Below are 26,894 nucleotides of genomic sequence, written 5' to 3' on the forward strand. Positions count from 1 at the left end.
GTGCACTCATGAGCTTTCTGAGCAAAAGCCAAACATGGTAGAGGTGATTCAGGAACTAAGCATGTATTCTTCTCATTCTTCATGATCTAGAACTTTCAGTGGGTTTCATAAGTTCCTAACACATTTAATTCATTCATGACCATGGTTTTCTTTAGCATATTCACTGAATTATCCATTGCTAAATTGTTGTGAACTTCAATGGAATCATGCTGCTTCATTTCTACACACAACTGAAATTGTTGAAGGATGTTCCTTTATTGAAAATCAAATAGCTTCCAAATAATGAATTAAATTGTTAATAATCTCGGTGGAAGCAATTTAAATGTTTCCAAAATAAGAGCATGAATATACCAACGTCAGATAGAGGCAAGAATCTGCACTATAAGCATACGAATCATAGTGGTATAAGCCACAAATTCTCCGTTGACAATTTTCATCAAACACCTTATATGCATCATCCATTCTCCCATATTTTGTATGATAGAAGAGTCCTACAGAAAGTATCCACTAATTATAATAGTTTAGTAGTATGGAATTGTGCAAGTAAATGGTTTAGTGGTTTACAACCATTCAGTTTGCTGCAAATTTTTTTCCCTTATGCTCTTTTGCCGAGGGAGCAACCACCTCTTCTAAACTAAAACATTGAATTCTTAAAGAAGAACTTAACTTCGGTTTATAAGTTATTAGTGATTTTTATATTATCGTAACTAATTATTGCTGGGTATAATAGATACAATATAACTTAATCCAAAGAATGAATAATAGCAAATTTCAAACATATCCTGAATTTATAAGATATAATTGATCTATTTTAAGTTATATAATACAATATGACTTATTACAAATAATTCTATAAAGCTACAAAGTACAACATCAATCATAAAATAAAGTCACACAATTATTACACCAAAATATTATTCCAATTTTTGAGAACCAATTGCACCTTTCCCTAGTAAAAGTCATTGTGTGCCAGTCAGCTTCAAGTTCATAAAGCAATTATGAATAAACTTATTTTTCAAGACCATTCTACTTGAAATACTTTAGAGCTTTATATTTAGAATACAATTATCTATTGTTGGTTCAATAATAACTCCTGCTTTCATCTTGCACTTGTAAAGATGCAAAACTTATTTTCTGCAAACAAAAGAACAAACAAAAGGGGTAAGATGAATGCCAATACAGTGAAGTAATATTTAGTTCATTCACCAGATAAATGGATTTAAAATGAGAAAGCACTAACAGATAAACAAATTTTGTTTTATAATTCAGATTGTGAGACTATCTTTATTACACCAATGAATCACTTTTTTTGCTTCTGATATGGTCGTCACACCTATAAAACTTGGCATCACACGTTACACCTCAGCCATAAGTCAACAATATACGTTACAAACACGGCCTTTATGAGTTATAACTCGGCAAACTGACGTTATGAACCAAAACCGCCAATTAAAGACGACATAATAACCAGATACGTTATCAATCCTCGTCAAAACTGACGTTGAAGGAAAACCGTTACTGATAAAGAACCGACCATATAAAAGCAAGGTAAAAGTATCTTTTCCAAACACTTCCGATTTGAATACCATACTAACTTAAGCATTGGAGTGCCTTTACAGGTACACTCCCCCCCCTTTTCTTTCCATTGTCCACACTTTCACAAGTCGAAGGGAAAAGCTCGGAATCGACGAGTTAGCAGTTCAGCCTCTCGAAGAGATAGCTCGGCAGATATCCAATATAAGGAGCCGACCTATTCTATAAGCAAGAACAATTGGCGCCCACCGTGGGGCCGAAGAGATAAATTTTTCCCTCTTTTGGTCTCGATCCCTCTGCCTGTACCTATGGCTGACGTACTACCTCCTACCCTGTCCGAACTTCTCTGGATGGTGACCGAGCTACAATAGGCTAATCAACGTATGGCAGAAGAAAATCAGAGAATGGCCGCCCAAATCACCGAGTTGAACAATGGCCGAATTGAAAATAACAACGCTCATCAGCCTCAACCAGAGGATGCCGAACATCATTCAGACCCCACTCATGTGTCTGAGACCATTCGAGTCGAGGACGAGGATGAGGAACCGGACGAGCTCGTGGGACCCTTCACACCAGAAGTGATGAATTTTGAATTACCACGAAGATTCACTTTACCATTGACCCTCACACCTTACGACGGACTCGGAGACCCAAAAAAGTTCATCAAGAAGTTCCGATCAATAATGATCGTCAACGGTGCATCTGATACCGTTTTGTGTCGTTGTTTTCCAAATTATTTAGACGGTCCTGCACTTGATTGGCTTTGTGCTTTTCCTGCAGGTTTAATTTCGCGATTCCAACAGCTGGCCAAGCTATTTGAGGACCACTTCGCTGGATCTACAATTTATCTGCATGACTCAGATTATCTGAATACAATTAAGCAAGGACAAAATGAGAGCCTGAAGGACTATATGACTCGTTTCACGAAGGTCACCATAAGCATACCTGATCTCCACCCTGAAGTCCACCTTCATGCCATCAAAAGCGGATTCCGACCTGGGAAGTTCCAGGAGACGATCGCCGTATCCAAACCAAAAACACTCGCTGAGTTCCAAGAGAAGGCCAAGGGCCAGATTGATATTGAGGAGCTTAGACAAGCTCGGAAGTCCGACAAAACAAACTACAGAGACGAAGAAAAAGTGCTTAACAGTGAGAAAAATTTTAAACTAACCCCTTCCTTTGAGTCTTACACACAGTTTAACGCCAAGCAGGAGGATATAATCAAAGAGATCCTGAACTCAAAATTAATCAAACTACCAAGAAAGGCGGGCACATATTAAGATACAAAGAACGTCGACAAATTCAAGTACTGCGCCTTCCATCAGAAGCACGGCCATACAACTGATGAATGCGTGGTCGCAAAAGACCTCTTGGAACGGTTGGCTCGGCAAGGTCACCTTGACAAATATATTGGAGGCCACATCCAGAGATGTACTCCAACATCTACAGGCAATGCTCCATCCGAACAACTAAGCCGAGGAAAGGACAAGACATCCTCGACCCAATATGAACAACCACGAGGTATCATTAATTGTATTTCAGGAGGAGGTGCCAGTGGGGGCTCATCAAATTCGGCTAGGAAAAGATCTTTCCGAGCAATATACTCGGTCGAAGGAGCACAGCCCGAGCACCAACTAACGCCTCAATTCCCCCAAATGACGTTCACACGGGCGGATTTCAACTCCAATATTCAAAATTTAGACGACCCCGTGGTCATCACAATTCAATTGGGAGACTTATTAGTAAAAAAGGTACTCCTAGATCCATGAAGCAGCGCCAACGTTCTATTTTACTCTACATTTCAGAAAATGAAGCTAAGCAACAACAACCTGCAACCAACGAGGGGAGACCTCGTCGGCTTCTCAGGTGAACGAGTCCCAATACTAGGATCAGTGTGGTTGAATATTCTATCCAAAACATGTGATATTCAATATTTAGTAGTAGATTGCTTCAGCCCATATAACCTTATACTTGGCCGACCTTTCTTAAACAAGTTTGACGCAATTGTATCTACAGTTCACCTCTGTGTCAAGTTTTCTGTGCAGGATGAACACATTGTAACCATTCATGGAGACCACAAAGAGGCACGGCAGTACTACAACATCGGAATGAAGTTTCAAAACGGACCAAAACAACTTCAAATCAACAATGTCCTCGTCACAGCTAGCAACTCGGAGTTTGCCGATCTAGATCCTAGAGCAGACTTCCTTGAACAACCTACACCAACAGGTGAGCTACAAAAAGTACATTTCAATGAAGATTCTAACAAGTACACCTTTGTAGGTACAGCAATAAACAAAGAAGAATTAGCTATGATAAAAAAATTCCTACAAGCAAATGCCGATTTATTTGCCTGGACGCCTTCTGATATGCCCGGCATCGACCCCCAGATTATCAGCCACAAACTGGCTATCAACCCTTCTGTCTGACTCACTCAACAGAAGAAGAGAAACCTAGGCGAAGAAAAGAAACGAGCATCATTAGAGGAAACTCAAAAGCTGATTAATGCCGACTTCATCAGGGAGATCAGATTTACTACTTGGCTCGCCAATGTCGTCATGGTAAGGAAACAAAACGGTAAGTGGCGCATGTGCGTCAATTTTACTGACTTAAACAAGGCATGCCCGAAGGATTCTTATCCTTTACCATCCATTGACTCTTTAGTGGACAACGCCTCTGGTTATGCCACCTTAAGTTTCATGGATGCTTATTTGGGCTATAATCAGATCCTTATGCACCCTTCTGACCAAAATAAAACGGCATTCATCACTGAATTTGGTAACTATTGTTATAAAGTTATGCCTTTTGGACTAAAGAATGCAGGAGCAACCTATCAGTGTCTCATGGATAAAGTATTCGCTAAACAGATCGGCCACAACATAGAAGTCTACGTTGATGACATGGTCGCCAAAACCAAAGTCAGACACAACCACATCGACGACCTAACTGAGATCTTCGGTCAGATACGATCCTACAACATGCGCTTGAATCCCGAAAAATGTGCCTTCGCCGTTTAAGGTGGCAAATTCCTCGGCTTTTTACTAACAAGTAGGGGTATTGAAGCAAACCCTGACAAGTGCCAAGCTGTATTGGAGATGGCAAGCCCGAGGACATTAAAAGAAGTCCAACGCTTAACAGGAAGACTTGCTGCCCTATCAAGATTCGTCACATGCTTGGCCCTAAGATCTATTCCTTTTTTTCTAAACCTTTAAAAAGAAAACTATTTTTCACTGGAATGACGATTGTGAGCGAGCTTTCGTTAATTTGAAAACAACTCTCTCACAACCGCCAATTCTACAAAAACCCTTACAAGGGGAAGATTTATACTTATACTTATCAGTTACTGACTGGGTGATAAGCTCCGCTCTTGTTACAGAAAGGGACAAAGCTCAACACCCAATATACTTCGTCAGCAAAACACTACAAAACGCTGAAATCAACTATTCGAGGATTGAAAAATTAGCATTAGCACTGCTATTTTTGGCAAGGCGACTCCGACCTTATTTTCAGAGCCATGTCATCTATGTTCGAACCGACCATCCATTACGCCAGGTGCTACACAAACCAGAAATTGCTGGCAGGCTTGTAAAGTGGTCAGTAGAATTGTCTGAATTTGATATCAGATACCAAGCCAGAGGACTGATCAAATCCCAATTCCTTGCCGACTTCATAGCAGAATTAACAATGCCTACTGTTCATACCCTGGGTCGAGCTGCCTGACCCGGGATGATTAGCGACAAAGCGACCGACCTCCTCAGGTCAGACTATCCGACCTCTTTTTAAAGAGCTCGGTCAAATCGACAGGGAAGCCCAGTAAAGGGCCCAAATAGAGGAACACGACCCAAATCCAAAGGCAGTCCAAGCCTGTAGAGATAAAGGCGGTTCCCTTGAAGATAAGCTGACCTCAGCTCAAAGATAAGATAAGATAAGATAACTAACTTATCTTATCTAAAAGGGTCACTCTACACCATTATAAATACACTGGAGCACCCAGGTATAACTCATACTCTAATCTACACTAAAAACCTGTTTAATACCCATGCTAACTTAAGCATCGGAGTCTCTTGCAGGTACCCCCACCCTCCGGTGACGAAGGACCAGCTGCATAGCCAGTCCAACAAGTCAGACGCGACAGCTCCGGCCGCCATTCACCAGCTGGACACGTCAGCTCCGACCAGTACAGAAGATCTCATCCGAGATCAACCTACAGTTTCAGGTAACCTTCAGAACATTGGCGCCGTTGCCGGAGAACCTGGAAGTCATCCCGTCACCATGGCAGACGACCATGACAACGACCACGGTTCAAGTCTGGAAGATAGAACGCCGCACAAGAACGCAGACACTACGCTAAAAGATACTCCGGAATCTAACGGGGATAAAAACTCATCAAATATGGGAGTGATAAAAGCGCTTCAAAATCGTTTAAAGCAACTTGAAAAAGAAACCCATCATCAACGAGAAGTCGGGAAGGATCTACAAAGGGAAGTAAGGCGACGTCGAGAATTAGAAGATAAACTTCTAAAACTCGAAGCCGACCTCAAAGCAAAAGATACTCGAACCGCCTCAGAGGACAACTCACGCAAAGACCAAGATCCATTCACTAGGGAAATCATGAAGACCAAAATTCCTAAGGACTTCAAACTTCCGGATATGACTTTGTACGATGGCACTACAGATCCCAACCATCATCTCAGCAATTTCAGAAGTAGAATGTACCTCACCGACGCCTCAAATGCAGTTCGCTGCAAAGCCTTTCCAACAACTCTCACGAAGATAGCAATCAGATGGTTCGACAACCTACCTCCGAAGTCCATCACAAGCTTTGATGACCTAGCCAAAAAGTTCCTGGCTAGATTCTCCATCCAAAAGGACAAGGCTAAGCACGCCCCCAGCCTACTAGGAATCAAGCAAGGAGATCGGGAGAGTCTTCGAAGCTACATGGAAAGATTCAATAAAACATGCCTAGACATACAAAGCTTGCCAACAGAGGCCACCATTATGGGCCTCATCAATGGCCTACGAGAGGGACCTTTTAGCCAATCCATATCAAAGAAGTACCCCACATCCCTGGACGAAGTGCAAGAACAAGTAGAGAAATACATCAACATGGAGGAAAATTCTCGACTAGGGGAAACCTGAAAACCCAGATTCACCTACCGGGATAAAGATAAAGAGCCCAAAAAGAAGGAAGATCGACAAGGGAAAAAAATTAAAAAATATCACAATTGCACCCCCCTCCGGGTATCTCTTGTGGATGTATACAAGGAAGTTTGCCACACAGAAAAAATACCCCCAGTTTAACCACTCAAAGGCAAAAGGGGAGGAAGAAACCGAAACAAATATTGCGAATACCATCGCGTCCGGGGACATTCCACCAACGAATGTTTCGATCTGAAAAATGTCATAGAGAAGTTAGTGAGAGAAGGAAAACTAGATCGGTATTTGGTCACTCGAGACGATGAGCAAAGAAAAAGGAGGAGAGACGAGGAGGTCGGACAAACCGAGCGATCACCTCGTACGCCAGAAAGACATGTCCATATGATACATGGAGGATTTGCAGGAGGGGAAATCTCCAAATCATCCCGCAAAAGATATCTCAAAGAAGCATATCATGTCGAAGGAAAGGAGGAAGCGCCCGACATCCCTGCAATTACGTTCACCAAAGAAGACGCATCCGGTATCATCTCAGGACACGACGATCCCATGGTCATCACCATCATACTAGCAAACGCCAATCTCCACCGCACATTAATAGACCAAGGGAGCTCTGTCGATATCTTATTCAAAACTGCCTTCGACAAGCTCGACTTAAAAGAAAAAGATCTTAGAGCATACCCAAACAACCTGTTCGGACTGGGAGACACCCCAGTACAACCACTTGGATACATCTCGCTACACACAACGTTCAGAAAGGGAAACCAATCCAGAACTCTCAAGATAGATTACATTGTGGTCGACGTGAGTTCAGCCTACAATGCCTTAATAGGTCGAACAACATTGAATCAACTTGGCGCAATAGTCTCAACTCCACATCTGTGCATGAAATTTCCAACTGCAGAAGGGGTAGCTACAATAAAAGCGGATCGAAAGATGGTGCGCCGCTATTATAATGAAAGCCTAAATCTCAGATGCAAAGGAGAAGAATTCTATACAATTGAGCTTGGTGGAGTTTAGAGACATGAAGAAGTCCATCCACAACCCGAAGGAGAAGTAGAGAAAGTTCAGATCGGAGACACCTCGGACAAAACAACTAATATTGGCACGATCCTAAGTGGAGACGCAAAAGAATCACTAGTACAGTTCTTACGAGATAACATCGATCTCTTCGCGTGGAAAGCTGCAGACATGCCAGGCATAGACCCCAAACTAATGTGCCACAAGTTGGCGGTCTAGAATGATCCAAAGCTGTGGAAGAGCAGGTACAAGCACTACTAGAGGCAGGATTCATAAGAGAAGTCAAGTACCCACTGTGGCTAGCTAATGTCGTCTTGGTGAAAAAATCAAATGGGAAGTGGCGAATGTACACCGACTACACCGATCTCAACAAAGCCTACCCAAAAGATCCTTATCCACTCCCAAGTATCGACGCTCTAGTGGATGCCTCATCCGGATATAAATACCTCTCATTTATGGACGCATATTCTGGATACAACCAAATCCCAATGTATCCACTTGATCAGGAAAAAACCTCGTTTCTAACACCAAAAGCAAATTATTGCTACATCGTAATGCCTTTTGGTCTTAAAAATGCGGGAGCTACTTATCAAAGGCTGATGAACAAAGTCTTTTCAGACCATATCAGGAAAATCATGGAAGTCTATGTGGACGACATGTTGATAAAGACACAAAGTGAAGAGACATTATTGTCCGACTTGGTCCAAGTATTCGACACTATAAGGAAGCATGGCATGCGACTCAATCCTGCAAAGTGCACCTTTGCAGTAGAAGCTGGCAAGTTCTTGAGTTTTATGCTCACACAAAGAGGAATTGAGGCAAATTTGGATAAATGCAAAGCCATACTCAACATGAAGAGCCCAACTTGTGTCAAAGAGTTACAACAACTCAACGGGAGGTTGGCAGCCTTGTCCATATTTCTAACGGGATCAGCGATAAGATCCCTCCCCTTCTATGCCACTCTAAGGAAAGGAAGAAAGTTCGAATGGACAAGGGAGTGCGAGCAAGCCTTCCAAGATTTCAAAAGATTCCTGGGACAACCACCTATCCTAACTCGGCCACGAGAAGGAGAACCACTCATACTGTACCTCGCAGTAGGGAGTCGGGCAGTGGCCTCAGCACTAGTTCAAGAAGACGATAATGGGCAACGACCTGTATACTTCATTAGTAAAGCACTACAGGGGTTTGAGCTGAACTACCAAAAAATAGAAAAATTTGCCTATGCGCTCATACTAACATCTCGACGTCTTCGCCCATACTTCCAAGCTCACACCATTAAGGTTTGGACCAACCAGCCCATAAAAAGGGATATTGCAGAAAATAGATCTAGCAGGCAGAATTCTACAATGGGCAGTCGAGTTGTCTGAGTTCGACCTACAATAGGAAGCTCGGACAGCCATCAAATCACAGTACTTAGCTGACTTCATTGCGGAATTTACAGACACCCTGGAGACCCCCATAGAATGGAATATTTACGTGGACGGTTCCTCGAATAAAACTGGAAGTGGCGCAGGTGTGATAATTGAAAGCAACCAAGGAACCCAAATTGAGCTTTCCTTCAAGTTCGGGTTCCCTGCTTCCAACAACCAGGCGGAGTATGAAGCACTGTTAGCTGGTTTGAAGCTGGCTAAGGAGGTTGGAGCCCAAAAACTCATCATCTTCAGCGACTCACAAGTAGTCACCTCACAAATAACAGGGAGCTATCAAGCCAAGGATCCCACCATGAAAAAGTATTTGGATAAAACCTGGGAACAACTCGGATAACTCAGGGAATATGAGATCCGCCACATACCCCGCGAACAAAATGCCCGAGCTGACGCACTCTCAAAACTAGCCAGCACCAAACCAGAGGGCAACAATAGAAGTCTCATCCAGGAAATGCTATAAAACCCGTCAATCTCGGAAGAGGAAAAAGTCTTGGCCATAACAGGTCAGGATCAAGGATGGATGACCCCCATAATTAATTACCTCAAAATAGAAACACTCCCCACAGATGAAAAGAAGGCAAAGAGGTTAAAACGGGAGGCACAATACTACACTATCATAAACAACACCCTATACAAAAGAGGGATTTCAATACCATTATTATTAAAATGTGTGCCGACCTCTAACACAAGGGAAGTTTTAGAGGAAGTACACGGTGGCATTTATGGCAATTATCTCGGAGCACAAGCTCTCACCAAAAAAGTACTCCGGGCGGGATTTTATTGGCCAACTCTACAAAAGGAAGCTACAGAATTTGTAAAGACATGTCCACCATGCCAGAAATATGCCAACTTTCACATCGCCCCGCCAGAAAAGCTCATCAGCGTAACCTCACCTTGGCCATTTGCCAAATGGGGACTTGATCTTCTCGGACCCTTTCCCCAGGGATCGGGACAAGTTAAATTCCTCATAGTAGGGGTAGACTATTTCACAAAGTGGATCGAGGCAGAGCCACTAGCCAACGCCACTGCTCAAAGAAGCCGGAAATTCCTATATAGAAACATTGTCACAAGGTTCGGGGTCTCATAATCCATCACCAGAGACAATGGCACCCAATTCACAGATGCAGGCTTCAGAAAGTTAGTGGCCGACTTGAACATAAAACACCAGTTCACCTCTGTCGAACATCCCCAAGCCAATGGACAAGCCGAAGCGGCCAACAAAGTCATATTGGCTGGACTAAAACGAAGATTACAAGACGCAAAAGGAGCTTGGGCCAAAGAACTCCCACAAGTCCTATGGGCATATCGAACAACGCCACATTCCACCACAAAGGAATCACCCTTCCGATTGGCATACGGAATGGAGGCAATGATCCTAGTAGAGATCAAGGAAGGGTCGCTTAGAGTAGTCTATTACAATGAAGAAGCCAACTCCCAACTTCAAAGGGAAGAACTCGACCTACTTCCCGAAATCCAAGAAAGAGCTCGGATCAGGGAAGAAGCACTAAAGCGACGAATGGCTTCCAGATATAATCAAAGAATAGTGCCAAGAGGTTTTGCTAAGAATGATCTTATTCTAATTCGAAATGATATCGGAACATCTCGACCCGGAGAAGGAAAGCTAGCAGCAAACTGGAAAGGACCCTACCGAGTCATAGAAGTACTCGGGAAGGGATACTACAGACTATCCGAACTCGACCGGCAAGAGCTTCCTAGATCGTGGCACGCCTGCAACCTAAGAAGGTACTATAGCTAGAAATGATAAAGGATCTCAGCGTGAGACGCACTCTTTTTTCTGAAAGGATTTTTTAATGAGGCACCATGTTGAGATCTAGAAATTATCCGATTCAAAAGGATAAAAAATATATATATGTACATATTTTCATTTTATTTTAAATAAAATATATGAGACGATTCTACAAGTTTTCAAGATGCATTAATCTGAACATTCATCGTCCGATTATAAAGCAACTGATCGGCAGAAAGTGAAAAACGAATTCACTGCACGATCACAATAAAAGACCAACAGAGATGAAAACCAGATTCATCTAAAGGTCGACGAAACGAGGATTTAACCCACCTTCTACAAATCGGCAAAGATGAAAACAGAATAATGCAAGAAGTTATCGAAAATAATCCGGAGAAAAGACCTGACGAGGTCTTAATGGATTTCTAAATAATAACTTAAAGACTGACCGACGTTAAGAAGTCGGACCAAGTCAAACCAAGTTATAAGTAAACCCTGGAAAGAGGTCTAGCCAATCCTATAAAAGAGGATTACTTTAACTTAGAAGGGCTCGACATGACGAAGTCGGCCCAAAACATAAAATTTATAAAAGTAATCCCTGAAAGAGGCCTGAACAAGGTCCAAGAAAGAGGATTACAAAAATAACTTAGAAGGGCCCGACGTAACGAAGTCGGCCCAAAACATAAAAGTTATCAAAGTAATCCCTGAAAGAGACCTGAATAAGGTCCAAGAAAGAGGATTACAAAATAACTTGATACGACATAACGAAGTCGGTCCACATGAGGAAGGACCCGACATGACGAAGTCGACCCGCACAAAAGTGTGAAAACTACGCTTGGCAGAGACCTCACAAAGGTCCACACAAAACAGGAATTTTTGCCTGTCACCTCAAAGGAATCAAAGCCAGAAGCACAAAGGAGGTCGAACAGCAAGGCTCCAACATTCTTAAAACCCAGAAAGATACCAAGTCAAGTGCAAATAAGCATGATATAAAAATACAAAGTTTTAACAAGCTTCAGAGGCCACCAAAATTTGCCCCAAAAGCTTGGAAGATACTTTTGTTTTTCAAAATAAAAGTTGCTAAACAAGCAACTAAAAAGTGTCAACAGTCAGCAAAATAAAATTTACAAAATAAAGAGTTTAAAAGCCCACAAGCCGGGCTGTCTACACAATCAAGATAAAAAGATCAGCTAAACATCAGAAGCCTTCTCAGTAGCATCAGTACGGGGTGAAGGAGGGCGAGTCTGAATAGGCACAGCATCCACGGTCCCATCATCCCGATTCAGGATTTGACACTTTGAATCGGATACGGGATGATCGACCTCAACTGGAGGAACTGTAGGAGTTGACACTTTGGCAGCAGGCGCAGGAGAAGGCTCGACATCATCATCATCCTGGTCGTCAGGGACAATCTTACCATCCCTCACAATATTGTCTAGGCTGAAGAGAGCAAGGTCGACTTCAGGAGCAAGAACTCGAACCTGCTCCTTTAGGTTCTCATAAGCAGCATTTACGCTGCCCACAAGGTGACCCTGGAGCTCGGAATAGTCAACCCGGGCCGACGCTAATTCCTCCCTAAGATGCATCACTTCTCGATAGGTTGTGATGTAGCTGTCTTTATGCCTCAATGCCGTATCCTCGGCCAATCTCAAAGAAGCCGCCAAAGCAAGGGAGCTAGCCTTCTCATTTTTCAGCTCCGTCTCCAGTTTGGGCACTTTCACCTCAAGTTCCTCCTTCAAGCTCTTCATCTAATCAAACTCCTGTTTAGCCTCCTCTATGAAGGCTTTGGTGGCATGGAGAGGAAGATTTTGAGCAGTTCGGTACAGGGCAGCCCCATATGAGCCATTTTAACACTACTCCGAGTTATAAAGTCCAAATGGCGAAGGAGTGATACATCATCCATAGGGAGGACACCGTAAGGACCGATCTGCTGATCTACGAACTCGACTGCGTCGAAATCAGGGGCATCAAGATTAAAAGGCTCAATTGTTTTTTGCTTTTTGTTGGGAGGAGCACTAGAAGTGGCAACAGAGGCTTGGGGAGGATCAACCAAACGAACCCGGGGAGTCGGGATTACCTTCCTCACCCCAGGTGAGCTTGGAATGGCCGGCTTTGACTGAGCCTGGGATGATCCCTCCCCGGCCGCCTTGGCCGAGACGTTTTGGGCGGCGGTAGCTTTCCTCAACCTTTTGAAGGCCTTCATAGATTCCTTATTCTTAATCATCTCTGCAAGAAAAACAGAACAGTAAGGAATCAAGTCACAAATCGAAAAAGAATTTGCAGACAATAGAGGAAAATCAAAAATATAAACTACCCAGCTCAGTTTGGAGGAGAGAGGGATTGGTTAAAAATTTCTTTGTGTCGAGATGGGGAGGCTGACCCCAGTGTTCTTCCAAGACAGTCACAAAAGCTTGCTCAGCTTCATCCAACATTTCCCATGTATATCTAGATACTCTCACAACCTTTTGCCATTCCAAAGGAAAGGCGGGCTCGTCATTTTCATCCAGAAAAAAGGGCCGAGCTCCTTCAACAGCTCAGACCTTGAAAAAGTAATTTTTAAAATCACGAAAAGATTCATCAAACATGGAGAAGACCTTCTTTCCCCTGGGAAGCTTGGAAAGAAACCCAAGCTGCTTTCTTCTTTACTACCCCAGGCTTCGTCAAAACAAAGAGATAGAAGAAAACAGATTGCTAAGCAGGAATACCGAATCCATCACACAACAATTGAAAGATTTTTATGAAATCCCAGAAATTGGGGTGAAGTTAGGAAGGAGCAACATTACAGGACCATAACAGGTTAGTTTCAAAATCAGTAAAAGGAAGGGTGATACTCATTTGACCAAAAAAGAAATCGTAAGCATAGAAAAAAGGGCGATCTCCAGCAACCCGAGTAGAGAAACAAACTCTCTCTTCAGAAGTGGGAGGTACAAGTTCGTAATTCTTTTCCTCACCAACACTACTACAAACCCTATAAAACTGCCTAAGCTGCTGACAAAACTCAGAATCAACCAAAGAAACACACAAAAGGACCATTGAATCCACCCAATCAGCCATGCCCTCAGGGACCTGGGAAGATGTCTCAACAATGTTCTTGCAAGAAGACATGAGGTCAACTAGTCCTACAGCAAGAAGAGAAGAAAAATAGATTACTAACCCAAAAACATCTCGAATAAAAAACAGAACATCTCAGAATAGCTCGCACAAGCACGACACGGAGCAATACAAACAAAAGGAAACCCCCAGGACCCATACTAAAGATCCAGGGGCATCCTTTTGGGGGCAAGTTAGGGAGCGAGGACTCGAGGAAACCTTCAAGTTTACGTCTCTACAACATTTTGAGAAGAAAAGCAAATCAAAATCATCAAAATAATTACCTCCCAAAATCCACGGTCTCAGACAGAACTAACAAGCAACAAAAGCATCAAGAGGAAGTCAAGAAAATACACTCCGAACAAAAGGTAAAAATCAAATTATGGGAATCATTATCTTCTACATAGGTACATCAACAAGGAAAGCCACCAAACAGAGCAGAAATCAAGGGGCAATATTTTGAAATTATGAGCAAGATACAGTTTTTTGTGATCAGCCAAAAGCGACAGAAGAACATACAAAGCCCTAGGAAACCTCAAACAGAAATACCAGGAGTATGCATAAAAACAAAAAAGAAAAAACACATTACAGCGACAAGTAAACACAAGATCACAGAAAGGTTCAAGCTTTTTCGACATGCAGTCAAATATCAAAGATTTACCAGAAAACCAAAGACAAAGCAAACGAAAAAGTGAAGAAACTGTAAATAGAACCAACCTGGAAAAAAGTGGAAAGCTTTAGAAGAGTTGAAGATGGAAAGACGGAATCGCTGGATCACTGAATGACGCCGCAACGCAAAGAAAAGGCAAGGTGTAGGCAAAAAACAGAAAGCGAGAGAACGAAGGGAGAAGCTGCAAGGAAAAATGAAGGAGAGAAACCGTTTCTAAATTGCAAAATTCAAAATAAAGCCTAGGGAAACGGGATAATTAATACCAATTAATGAAGGTATTAAACCCTCGCACATTCCCAAGAAACAAAGCGCTGATATAAAAGCGTGCGCTTTTAGAAGAAAATGTTCCACATTCAAAAAGGCTCTACAAAGAAAGAAATCGACAAAATGCTCGAGTTCGGCTTCACTAGAGAAAGATTGAAGTCAGGGACTCGACCTCAAAAGCAGAAGACCGATCTCAAGCAGGGGCACTGTTCATACCCTAGGTCAAGCTATCCGACCCGGGATGATTAGCGACAAAGCGACCGACCTCCTCAGGTAAGACTATCCGACCTCTTTTAAAGAGATCGGTCAAATCGACAGGGAAACCCAGTAAAGGGCCCAAATAGAGGAACACGACCCAAATTCAAAGGCAGTCCAAGCTTGTAGAGATAAAGGCAGTTTCCCTTGAAGATAAGCAGACCTCAGCTCAAAGATAAGATAAGATAAGATAACTAACTTATCTTATCTAAAAAGGTCACTCTACACCATTATAAATACACTGGAGCACCCAGCTATAACTCATACTCTAATCTACACTAAAAACCTGTTTAATACACATGTTAACTTAAGCATCGGAGTCTCTTGCAGGTACCCCCATCCTCCGGTGACAAAGGACCAGCTGCACAGCCAGTCCAACAAGTCGGACGCGACAGCTCCGGCCGCCATTCACCATCCGAACACGTCAGCTCCGACCAGTACAGAAGATCTCGTCCGAGATCGACCTACAGTTTCAGGTAACCCTCAGAACACCTACCGAAGACGACCATAGAATACAATGGACATTATACGTTGATGGTTCATCTAACATTCAAGGGTGTGGCGCAGGCATCCGACTTGAGGGCAGTGATGGCTTTATCCTAGAACATTCAATACATCTATCCTTCAAAGCTAGCAACAACCAATCGGAATACGAAGCCTTTCATTGCTGGACTCCGACTTTGTTTAAATCTCCAAATTTCCAACGTTAAGGTATATTGCGATTCGCTTCTGGTAGTACAATAGGTAAACGATCTATTCCAAGTAAAAGATCCCCTTCTTTCTAAATATCTAAAGCTCGTAAAGAATTCAAGTTCTAAATTCACTGAATTTGAAATAAATCATATACCACGAGAACAGAATCACAGGGCAGACATTATTTCTAAGCTCGGCAGCACACAAGCCGACTTATCTATATTACACTAGTCCACAATAACATCTCCAAGTATTACTCTAACCGATGTTGGTAGTGTTACATAGGAAATAGATTGGCAAACTCCGTTTATACATTATTTGCAAACAGGGAACACACCAGACAATATCGAGAATACAAAACGGTTTCGACGACAAGCGTCCTTTTTCACTTTAATAAATGGCTCTTTATATCGCCGAGGATACTCCCGACCACTCCTGAAATGCCTCAACAGAAGTGAGGCAGAAATAGCATTATCCGAAGCTCATGAGGGAATCTGCGGAACCCACACAGGAGCTCGAAGTTTGGCTTCCAAAATTCTCCGGGCAGGGCTCTTCTGGCCATCCATAAAAGAAGATACCAACCATAAAGTCAAGACATGCAACAATTGCCAAAAGCATGCGCAACTAATACACATTCCCGTCGAACAGTTACATTACTCGAACATCAGTTGGCCCTTCAACCACTGGGGGCTCGACATTCTTGGACCATTCCCAATGGCACCAGGTCAGGTAAAATTCCTTGTTGTTGCAATCGACTATTTCTCAAAATGGGTGGAAGCCCATCCTTTAGTTAAGATTACTTCACAACATATGACATCTTTTATTTGGAAGAACATTATTTGTCGTTTTGGTCTTCCCAGACATATCATTACTGATAATGGTCGCCAGCTTGTCGATTAGAAATTCACATCTTTCTTGCAGAACCTCAAAATCAATCATCACTTCTCGTCTGTTGAACATCCACAAACTAACGGACTTGCTGAAGCAGCAAATAAGGTAATATTACACACTTTAAAAAAGAAGTTAGATGACGCCAAAGGCCTTTGGGCCGAGCTGATACCTGAAGTCCTTTGGGGGTATAACACTACACCTCAATCATCAACGAAAGAAATCCCATTCAGACTTGTCTATGGATCTGAGGCAATGATCCCCTTTAGAAATTTCACAGGGCTCGGTCCGAACACAAATTTCCGACCTTGAAGAATCTGGGCGAGCCGAATTAGATATCATCGAAGAAGTCAGGGATATGACAACTATCCGACTCCATGCGGTACAACAAGCAATAGCTCGGCGACGTAATAAGCTCGTCAGAAGCCGATCATTTGAACAAGGAGATTTAGTTCTCCGGAAGACAGAAACTGCTCAGAAACCACCAAACCACGGGAAGCTCGCCACAAATTAGGACGGGCCCTACCGAATTGTCGAGGTCCTCGACAAAGGAGCATACAAACTGGAATCTATAGATGGTACTAGTTTACCTAATACCTGGAACATTTCTTCTTTAAAGAAATTCTATAGTTAAAAGTCAGGGCCAGGCTAGTACTCTTTTTCCTACTACCAAGATTTTTTCCCAAACAAAGGGTTTTGCTTGGAGAGGTTTTAATGAAGCTAGCCTACCTGCGCCTTTGTAACTAAAGGTTCAGGAATCAATCAAGTATTTTCCAGATATTTACTCCAATACTATTTGCCCATCATTAACCGAGTTTAAAATTTGAAAAGCTTTCATTCCAAAAGGAACAAGCATTTTCGCTAACACTACTGAAATAAAGCTCGGCAAATCAATTCACATCTTACAAAGATGTTCCTATCAATACATCTAATATTGTATTCCACACAATAGACGAATACAAATTACAGAGCGCAAATTACCAAAATAGGAATTATCACTTAATCCATCTCAAAATACAGCGCCATTTTTGTCTAAAAGCAAACAAGTCCATAACACAAAATGTGTAAACATAACAAACAAATTCAAAACAATAGAGCAAACTACAAACATCACAAAATAAAACAATAGTTCATTTCAAACAAACACTAAGTGTTCTCAACTTCATCCTCCGCAACACCATCGTCATCAACCAGTTTACCATCTCTGACAATCTTCCCAGGATTCATCTCCGAAAAATCAACTTCAGGAGCGATAAATTTTGCCTGAATTGAAGCCCTCTCAAATCCTTCAACAAACGAATCCAAAATTTCATTTTTTCTCTTTTGTTCTATGTCCTTCAACTGAGCAGTAACTTCAATTAACCGAGTCTCCGCACTCGCCAAGTCGGCTTCCTTTTTCTTTAAGTCCTCCACATCCTTAGCATAGCTATCTTTTTTTTCTTTTAGTCGCTTCTCAACATCACTCAATTTAGTCTGTAACTCAGAAACTATACCTTTACTCTGGCCTAACTGCTCCTTCAAAGCCTCAACCTCTTATATTTCACCTCTCGACTACGACCTAGGCTCGCCATACGAAATCCAACTACCTATTGGTTCAACAAAATCTGATTCAAAATAGGCACCACATACAATTCCAAAATAAAATAAAATTAACCATGAAAAACAATTACATGCATATACTTCCCGATGGCTATTTCCCCAACCTCATTTGCCAATGAAACATCGGCCGATGATTGGCAAATATCATCGGCCACAGCCATGTACGGAAAATTGCCACCCCAAACCGATAACCCATCACTATGTTCAGAAACCTCATGAAGTTTCTTCTGGTTCATCAGAAATGCATGGATTTCTTCCAACAAAATGTCATCCCCCTTTTGACTGGATTCCTCAGACAGATCAACAACATCACCCTTTCTCTTCTTCACAAGGACTTTCCTCCGACCAGATATAGGCTTACTGACCTCAGCGGAAACCGTAGTCTTCTCCTTTTTGGACGAGGACACTTTTTTTTCCAGATTCTTATTTTTGAACCTGGACCTTAATGAAGCAGCTGAAACACCAGGATACTTACCCCCTGCACGAACAGACAAAACGAAATCAGCAATATTTCAAGCAAAAATAAAACAAACAAAACAACAAAACTCACCCAAATACTCTATAACCGCATCTCTATTTTCCTCCCACTTTAAAATTTCAAACATAGATATCAAATCTTTCCGATCAATTTGCTCCACGAGGAACTCAATGATACACACATTCCTCAGAGTTATCACCTCGGGTCCAAGAATATTTTGAGGTTCCGAACACCACCATAATGGAAATCTCTCAGCTACAAACTCATCCATATAAAAAGGAAATTGTTTCTCCACACTCCTCACTTTCAGATACATCTCTTTGAATTCTTTAAAGGAAGATTTATACAACTTGAATATACCAAACCCAGGAGTACTGTTCAGATTAACCCACCCCCTTTCCAAACTCCTTTAGCTTGAAACAAGGAAAAAAATAAATCCACAGAAGGCTTTTCCTCAAGAATTTCTATTAATATCTCAAAGCACCTCAAGAACGTCCACCCATTAGGATGCAGCTGTGAAGCAACACAATTTAGTTGCTTCAGAATTTGGCACTCAAAATCAGTAAAAGATAATATAACCCTTAGTTCCTCTAAAACGCAACTATGCATATAGAAATATTCAAATCCCTGACCCCTGTGATAAATCCTATCTTCCACACTACACGGCAACAACTCCACCTGCACCCCAGACCCAACCCTTACAACCTTACAAGCATCAATCTCTTTAACAGCTGCTTCATCATAAAACAAAGATACCCGAGACTTAACATCTTCACTAACCCAGTCATAAGACCAATCAATATCCTTCTTTTTATCCTTCTCAAAACCCATAGGAAAACCCAGAAAATGAAAACAAAAAGAAGAAGAAAGAAATGAGAAATCAGTAAAGGATACAAAGAACATTGATGAGCGGATATTTTATACGCTTTTTGGGGTTAATTTCATATAGTTTTTAGTATATTCTAGTTAGTTTTTAGTCTATTTCCATTAGTTTTTAGGAAAAATTCATATTTATGGACTTTACTATGAGTTGTGTATTTTTCTGTGATTTCAGGTATTTTTCTGGCTGAAATTGAGGGAGCTGAGCAAAAATCTGATTCAGGCTGAAAAAGGACTGCTGATGCTGTTGGATTCTGACCTCCCTGCACTCAAAGTGGATTTTTTGGAGCTACAAAACTCAAAATGGCGTTCTTCCAATTGCGTTGGAAAGTAGACATCCAGGGCTTTCCAGAAATATATAATAGTCCATACTTTGCTCAAGGATAGACGACGTAAACTGGTGTTCAACGCCAGTTCTCTGCCAAATTCCGGCGTCCAGCGCCAGAAAAGGATTAAAAGCTGGAGTTCAATGCCAGAAATGGATCCAAACCTGGCGTTGAACGCCCAAGACAGCCTTATGTACGTGAATTGTTTAAGTCTCAGCCCCAGCATACACCAAGTGGGCCCCAGAAGTGGATCTCTGCACCACCCATCATAGTTTACTCATTTTTTGTAAACCTAGGCTACTAGTTTAGTATTTAAACAACTTTTAGAGACTTATTTTGTATCTTATGACATTTTAGATCTGAACTATGTACTCTTTGACGGCATGAGTCTCTAAACTCCATTGTTGGGGGTGAGGAGCTCTGCTGTATCTCGATGAATTAATGCAAGTATTTCTGTTTTCCATTCAAACATGCGTGTTCCTATCTAAGATATCCATTCGCGCCTAACTATGGAGAAGGTGATGATCAGTGACACTCATCACCTTCCTCAATTCATGAACTTGTGTCTGACAATCACCTCCGTTCTACACCAGATTGAATGAATATCTCTTAGATTCCTTAATCAGAATCTCCGTGGTATAAGCTAGATTGATGGCGGCATTCATGAGAATCCGGAAAGTCTAAACCTTGTCTGTGGTATTCCGAGTAGGATTCAGGGATTGAATGGCTGTGATGAGCTTCAAACTCGCGAGTGCTGGGCGTAGTGACAGATGCAAAAGGAGGGTGAATTCTATTCCAGCATGATCGGGAACCTCAGATGATTAGCCGTGCTGTGACAGAGCATTTGGACCATTTTCACAAGAGGAGGGGATGTAACCATTGACAACGGTGATGCCCCAACACACAGCTTGCCATAGAAGGACGTGCGTGTGAATCAGAGGACAAAGAAAAGCAGAGACTCAGAAGACAAAGCATCTCCAAAACTCCAACATATTCTCCATTACTGCATAACAAGTAACCTTTAACCCATGCTCCCTTGTTTATTCGCAATTCAACTGATAAATACAATTGACTTCCTGACTAAGAATTGCAAGATAACCATAGATTGCTTCAAACCAACAATCTCCGTGGGATTCGACCCTTACTCACGTAAGGTATTACTTGGACGACCCAGTGCACTTGCTGGTTAGTGGTACGAGTTGTGAAAAGTGTGATTCACAATTCGTGCACCAAACATGCATACCTCTTTTACTCATACTGTTTCCAAAGAAGCAATACCAAGGGTCAGGGATAAACAAATTGAAACTTAACCCTCAAAACTCAATCACATCAAACGGTGCAGTTTGCTTTGAAAACATAAAAAGGCATTTAATAAACATAACATCCTTCTCTCTCCTCACTAATAGACTGACACGACTCCCCATTTTTCCCACTAACATTCTTTTTAATGAAGAACGTTGAACTGGGGGCTCCATAACTAATCAATCTAACCGAGTTATAACTCATCAAGAAGCTCAACCTGCTTCATTAAAAAGTTTTCTCATGCTAAGCTTGGGGGCTGTGATATGGTCGTAACACCTATAAAACTCGGCATCACACGTTACACCTCGGCCATAACTCGGCAATATACGTTACAAACACAGTCTTTATGAGTTATAACTCGGCAAACTGACGTTATGAACCAAAACTACTGATTAAAGACGACATAATAACCAGATACATTATCAATCCTCGCCAAAACCGACGTTGCAGGAAAACCGTTACTGATAAAGAACCGACCATATAAAAGCAAGGTAAAAGTATCTTTTCTAGACACTTCCGATTTGAATACTATACTGACTTAAGCATTGGAGTGCCTTTGCAGGTACACTCCCCCCTTTTCTTTCCGTTGTCCACACTTTCACAAGTCGAAGGGAAAAGCTCAGAATCGACGAGTTAGCAGTTCAGCCTCTCGAAGAGATAGCTCGGCAGATATCCAATATAAGGAGCCGACCTATTCTACAGGCAAGAACAACTTCCATACTTCAAAACCAAATGATCCTAAAAATCACAGCATGTCACAAATTAAGCACAAAAAGAAAATAATGATGGAATAAATCAGAGGTTATCTGTAACATCAATGCCGAGGCAATGATCACTCTATGAAATCTTCTAATGCTTCAGACCAAATTTGACAAAAGATAGTGGTACCAAAGAAGTAAAAAATACATTCAATAACATTTGGTCTCCATCACAATCTATTCGGCATGTATAAACAGAAGAAAAATGTCGTTTAAATGATATATAATACACAAGTTCATAATTCTGTTTTCCAAAACAATCTAGAGGTGATTGTTTACAATGACAAAAACATGAAACAATTGAACACCAACTCCAAAGGAAGACACAAAAAGCTGCTACTGTTAGTTTCTTAATGGTTTAAGTTGTTATATGTTAAAATATTTGGAGAGGTTGGGGAACCTGAGCAGTCTGTGGTGGAACACATAAAATTAGGCTGTTGAGATTGCTGGTGTGGTGTAGGAACACCATATCCTCTTCCATATCTAGGATCAAATTGGTATTGATAGTTTTCAGAATATTGAACACCAGAAATCTTATGTGGTGCTTGAGCATATATTGACTCCTAAAGAATAAAAAAAGACACAATTTTCAAGTAAGTCAAGAATCTACTTTGAACAAAATATAAAATGCCAAACAGCATAGTTAATTAAAGTCACTACCTGATAGTAAGTTCTATTATAACTAGAGTTATCAGCACCATAAAAGAGTCCACTGTGTCATTGAGAATTATCAAAAGCAGTAGTTTTGATGTCTTTCTCTGCAGCAATGATTTAAAGGGGGAAAGATAAGAACACTGAGATGTGCAGAAAATTTCAAATCTTGCACAAAAGATGAAAATGCTAGGTGATTGAAGAACAAAAAAAAATTAAGGAAATTTTGGTAAGTTTTTTATCAGAAACTTTGTAAACTTGCACTTCACAATTAGCATGACTATAATTAAACCAGAAAGTTAATGTTAAGAAATTTAAACTATATACGTCACAACTTTATACTAATAGATTTGATATTGTGACTCCTAATGCTTCCTGAGTATCAAGATTATCAATTCTACCAAGATGAGGAAGCTATTAAGAGAAGGAAAGACTTATAAAGTAGTGAGAGAGGCATAAATCATGGTCTCACCCATAGTAAGGAAATCACTCAGGTATCTATTTCACTCTACACTGCATTTTATGCACAAAATTTAAGATTGATGACCAACAAACACAAACATGGATTATTATATTGTGCACATTCTAGATATATGGATACATCTAATCTAACCATGTTACATGTCATCAAATTTACAGCTTTCTTTTGGTTGTGGTATGTATTCTATGTGGAAGGCTATGGGCAAAGGTAGTGCAAACTATCATGATTCTCACAAATGCAAAATATCATCACCGACATATAAAGACGAGAAACTTTTAATTGAAAACTGATTTACTATACAATTCTTTTGAAATCAAAACAACTTTCATGTAAAACTATTAAACTCAAATAAATTTATTGCCAATCAAAATTACACATTTGCACAATTCTCAAAAGGCATACACTGGCAAATAATTTTATAAAGATTATTGTGGGATCCTACCAGAACAAGAACTTTCAAATTCCGTTAAATAACAAACAGTGAATTAGGAATGCAGAGGATGAACAGGGCCTATTCTCCTTGCTCACAACTAAAGCCTGTTTTCTTCTTTACTAACACTGAATATTGAACATAACTCTACTACATTAGGATGATAGGAAGTACATTTGATTATGTATAACTAAAATTAGATGCTACGAAACGAATCCAAAATTAATTAAGATAGTTCTTTGTTAGAAAAGATTAAGATTTTCAATTCTCATGGGACATGTTCGATCAATTAATTTTTTATGCAAACACATTACAAAATAATAATTAATCAATTATTAAATCTAACAATCCTATAGGCAACAAGATTTAACTTCTAATTGATAAAGAAAGACCAATTCTGCATGATGTATCTCTCGGACTCATGTCTCACATAATTAAGATTGTTTTAGCGACTTACCGCAATTTTTTTCGAAAAAGAAAAAAGCAGGGCAGAAGGATAAAATAAAATAAAAACTGTGGTGAAAAGACAACAGAAAAACCTCCAAATTCACAAGAATTGCCATAGAAAAAGCATTAAAACAAAATAAAATAAAATGAAACCTGAGTAGTTTGCAGGGGCAGAGACGAAGCACAACAACGCAGAGAGATCGGAAAGTGTGGTGTGGCGGCAGTAGAAGTGGTGGTGGCAGTGCTGAGTGCAAGCAGCAATAGCGACAATGGTAGAAGAGATGGGAGAAGAACATGAGCATTAGTGAAAAAACTCTAGCAGAGACATCTTTCATCTCTGAAACTATGGTTAAAAGAAAAGGGAAAAAGTGTGAAAAATAAAATTAGAGAGGCAAAATTTTAATTATTAGTTTTTTCAAAAATTAAAAAATAGGGTTCAATTTGTAAATATTTTTAGATGGGTTAATGGTACTCCTATGTAAAAGTGGGAGTAAGAAATCCCTGGCCCACTTTTTAATTTAGATGTGGGAGGGGAAATGGTGTAGGACGCAGATATGGAGTGTATAGGTGCTTTACACAAGTGTGGTGTCAGGAGCAAAAATTGGACCGTCCGATTTGTGTACTCCAAATTTTTTTAATTTTTTAAATACAAATCGGAGGGTCCAATTACCTTCACCAAAATATAAATTTTCTCTTCCACACTAATCGGACTGTCCGATTAGTAAGCTTAATTTTTTTTATAAAAAAATCGGATGGTCCGATTTCTTCATCCCTGTTTCAGAAAAAACTGTTACCACATCTATGTCTAGCACTCACATTTTTCACAATAATACACAACACACTTCTCATATCCAAAAGAATGAGCCTTCATGGCCTCTGTTTTATACTTTTATCCCATCAACTTCACGCTTTTTTTTGTTACTACTTCACGCTTCTTTTAATTTAATAACTTTTTATAACTTTTTATCTCTAATTTATTAATGTTAAATAAATTACTAATTCAGAAATTATCTGCTCTTGATCTACCAAATATTTTGTTATTATCAATATCTCTAATGAGCATTTTCAACTTCAGTTTGAACATTCTACAAATTATATCAGGTTGATTTTTTGGTTTCAATTTGCTTTCTTTGCAATAAATTTGAATAACCAATCGTTGTAGAGATTACCATTGCATCTTGATAATTTTAAATTGTGTGTCTTGGACCTTTTGTGAAGCTTACTGCTAGAACGATTCGCTTGCCAAGTGAAGATGCTTGTGCTCTAAATTGTTTTTGTTTCACATATTTTAGTCTATCATGGACCATTGAAAATGCATCCATTATTAATTATTGGAAAAGCCGCCGAGAGAAAATCAAAACACCTTCGTCCCAAGCACAAGTATCCTACTTCGGACAACATTGATAAAATCATTTCTGCAGAGATTCTAGATCCAACAATTGATTATGAATATTATCAAGCTATAAAGAGTTCAATAATGCATGGGCCATGTGGATCAGCAAAGAAAAATTCACTATGCATAAAAGATGGTCGTTGGATACATCATTTTCCGAAGAAGTTTGTTCAGAACACTACGATCGACCAAGACAAGTATCTGGTTTACAGACGCTGCAATAATGGTCACACAATTGAGGTGTCTGGAGTTGATTTGGATAATCGTTATATTGTAGCACACAATAGATTTTTATTGTTAAGATATGGAGATCATATAAATATCAAGTGGTACCATTAATCAAATATTTATTTAAATATGTCCACAAGAAAAACCGATCGTATTACCAGTTTTTTTTTAATTTGCTAAATGTGTATACATTCATTAATTTTTTTATTTTTTGTGTAATTATATTCATAAATTATATAATATCTTTGTTATTTATATGTCATTTTTTTCTTTCAACAATTTATATTTTTTAATATCATTAATTATAATAATATTGTTGAAAATACATATTGTTATTATTCATAAAATTTTAATAGTATAAATTTAATAAAAATCTGATGAGTTTGAAAAATTCTAAATTTAATTTGATGATGAACAAATATTATTAATTTAATTAAATTACAAAATTGTCAATTTGATTTTAATTCATATGTATTGATTGATAATTTTGTTTGTGCAGATTTTTCATGGGCCGAATAAAAAGAAAAGATCCAAAGCCCAGTATGAAATAAAAATTCAGCCTCATGCAAATTATGATATGAATGTTGGCTGAATTGTTTAGTTGGGCCAGATTCTATTCACATTATTATTAGCCTATATTTAACTAAAGATCCAATGCTTGGTCCGAAACCAATTGAGAAAGAGAAAACAAATGCTTTGCTTCATTGCTTCCAACGGATCCTATTTTCATCATCTGATGGACTTCAAATTCATTTAACTTGAATTAAACTTACATTGGAAACATAAGAGAGAGTTAGCTATTGATTTGATGGACATCATCAATGCTACACGCTACCTAATGCAAGGGAAGTGGAAATTTAATTTACTTTATCAAGGATTTGGATTCTCTAAAGTTTGAATTTCACTTTAGAGAATAAAGTGTGACCTCTCACCATTTATTTTATAGGTGGGACCAAGAATAAATATGAAAAAGAAACTATTTAAGGGTAGAAGATCACACTTTACCCTCTAAAGTACAAATTTAAAATTTAGAGAATCCAAAATCCTTTATCAAAACCCATTAGTTAGTACTCAAATTTCTCTCTCCTCTCTTTCTCATCTTGCTCCTTCTCTTCGGTCATATCACAGAGGAAACCATGGAAGCTAAGCCTAGCCACCGAAAAGAAGGAGAAGCAAGTTAC

The 26,894-nt window shown here is 40.0% G+C and overlaps 1 long non-coding RNA gene across 1 annotated transcript; it reads right to left on the reverse strand.

The window, feature by feature from the left end:
* Nucleotides 1–819: 819 nt before the first annotated feature.
* Nucleotides 820–24,464, reverse strand: LOC107628459 (uncharacterized). The gene is made up of 4 exons (XR_015904840.1): nt 22,744–24,464; nt 22,484–22,646; nt 22,139–22,260; nt 820–1,134 (listed from the first exon to the last, which is right to left on the reverse strand). It is a non-coding gene; the product is annotated as an uncharacterized LOC107628459 (long non-coding RNA).
* Between the last annotated feature and the right edge of the window lie 2,430 nt (nt 24,465–26,894).

This window comes from Arachis ipaensis, chromosome B2 (genome assembly GCF_059453495.1).
Source record: "Arachis ipaensis isolate K30076 ecotype BB chromosome B2, ASM5945349v1, whole genome shotgun sequence".
Taxonomy (NCBI): domain Eukaryota; kingdom Viridiplantae; phylum Streptophyta; class Magnoliopsida; order Fabales; family Fabaceae; genus Arachis; species Arachis ipaensis.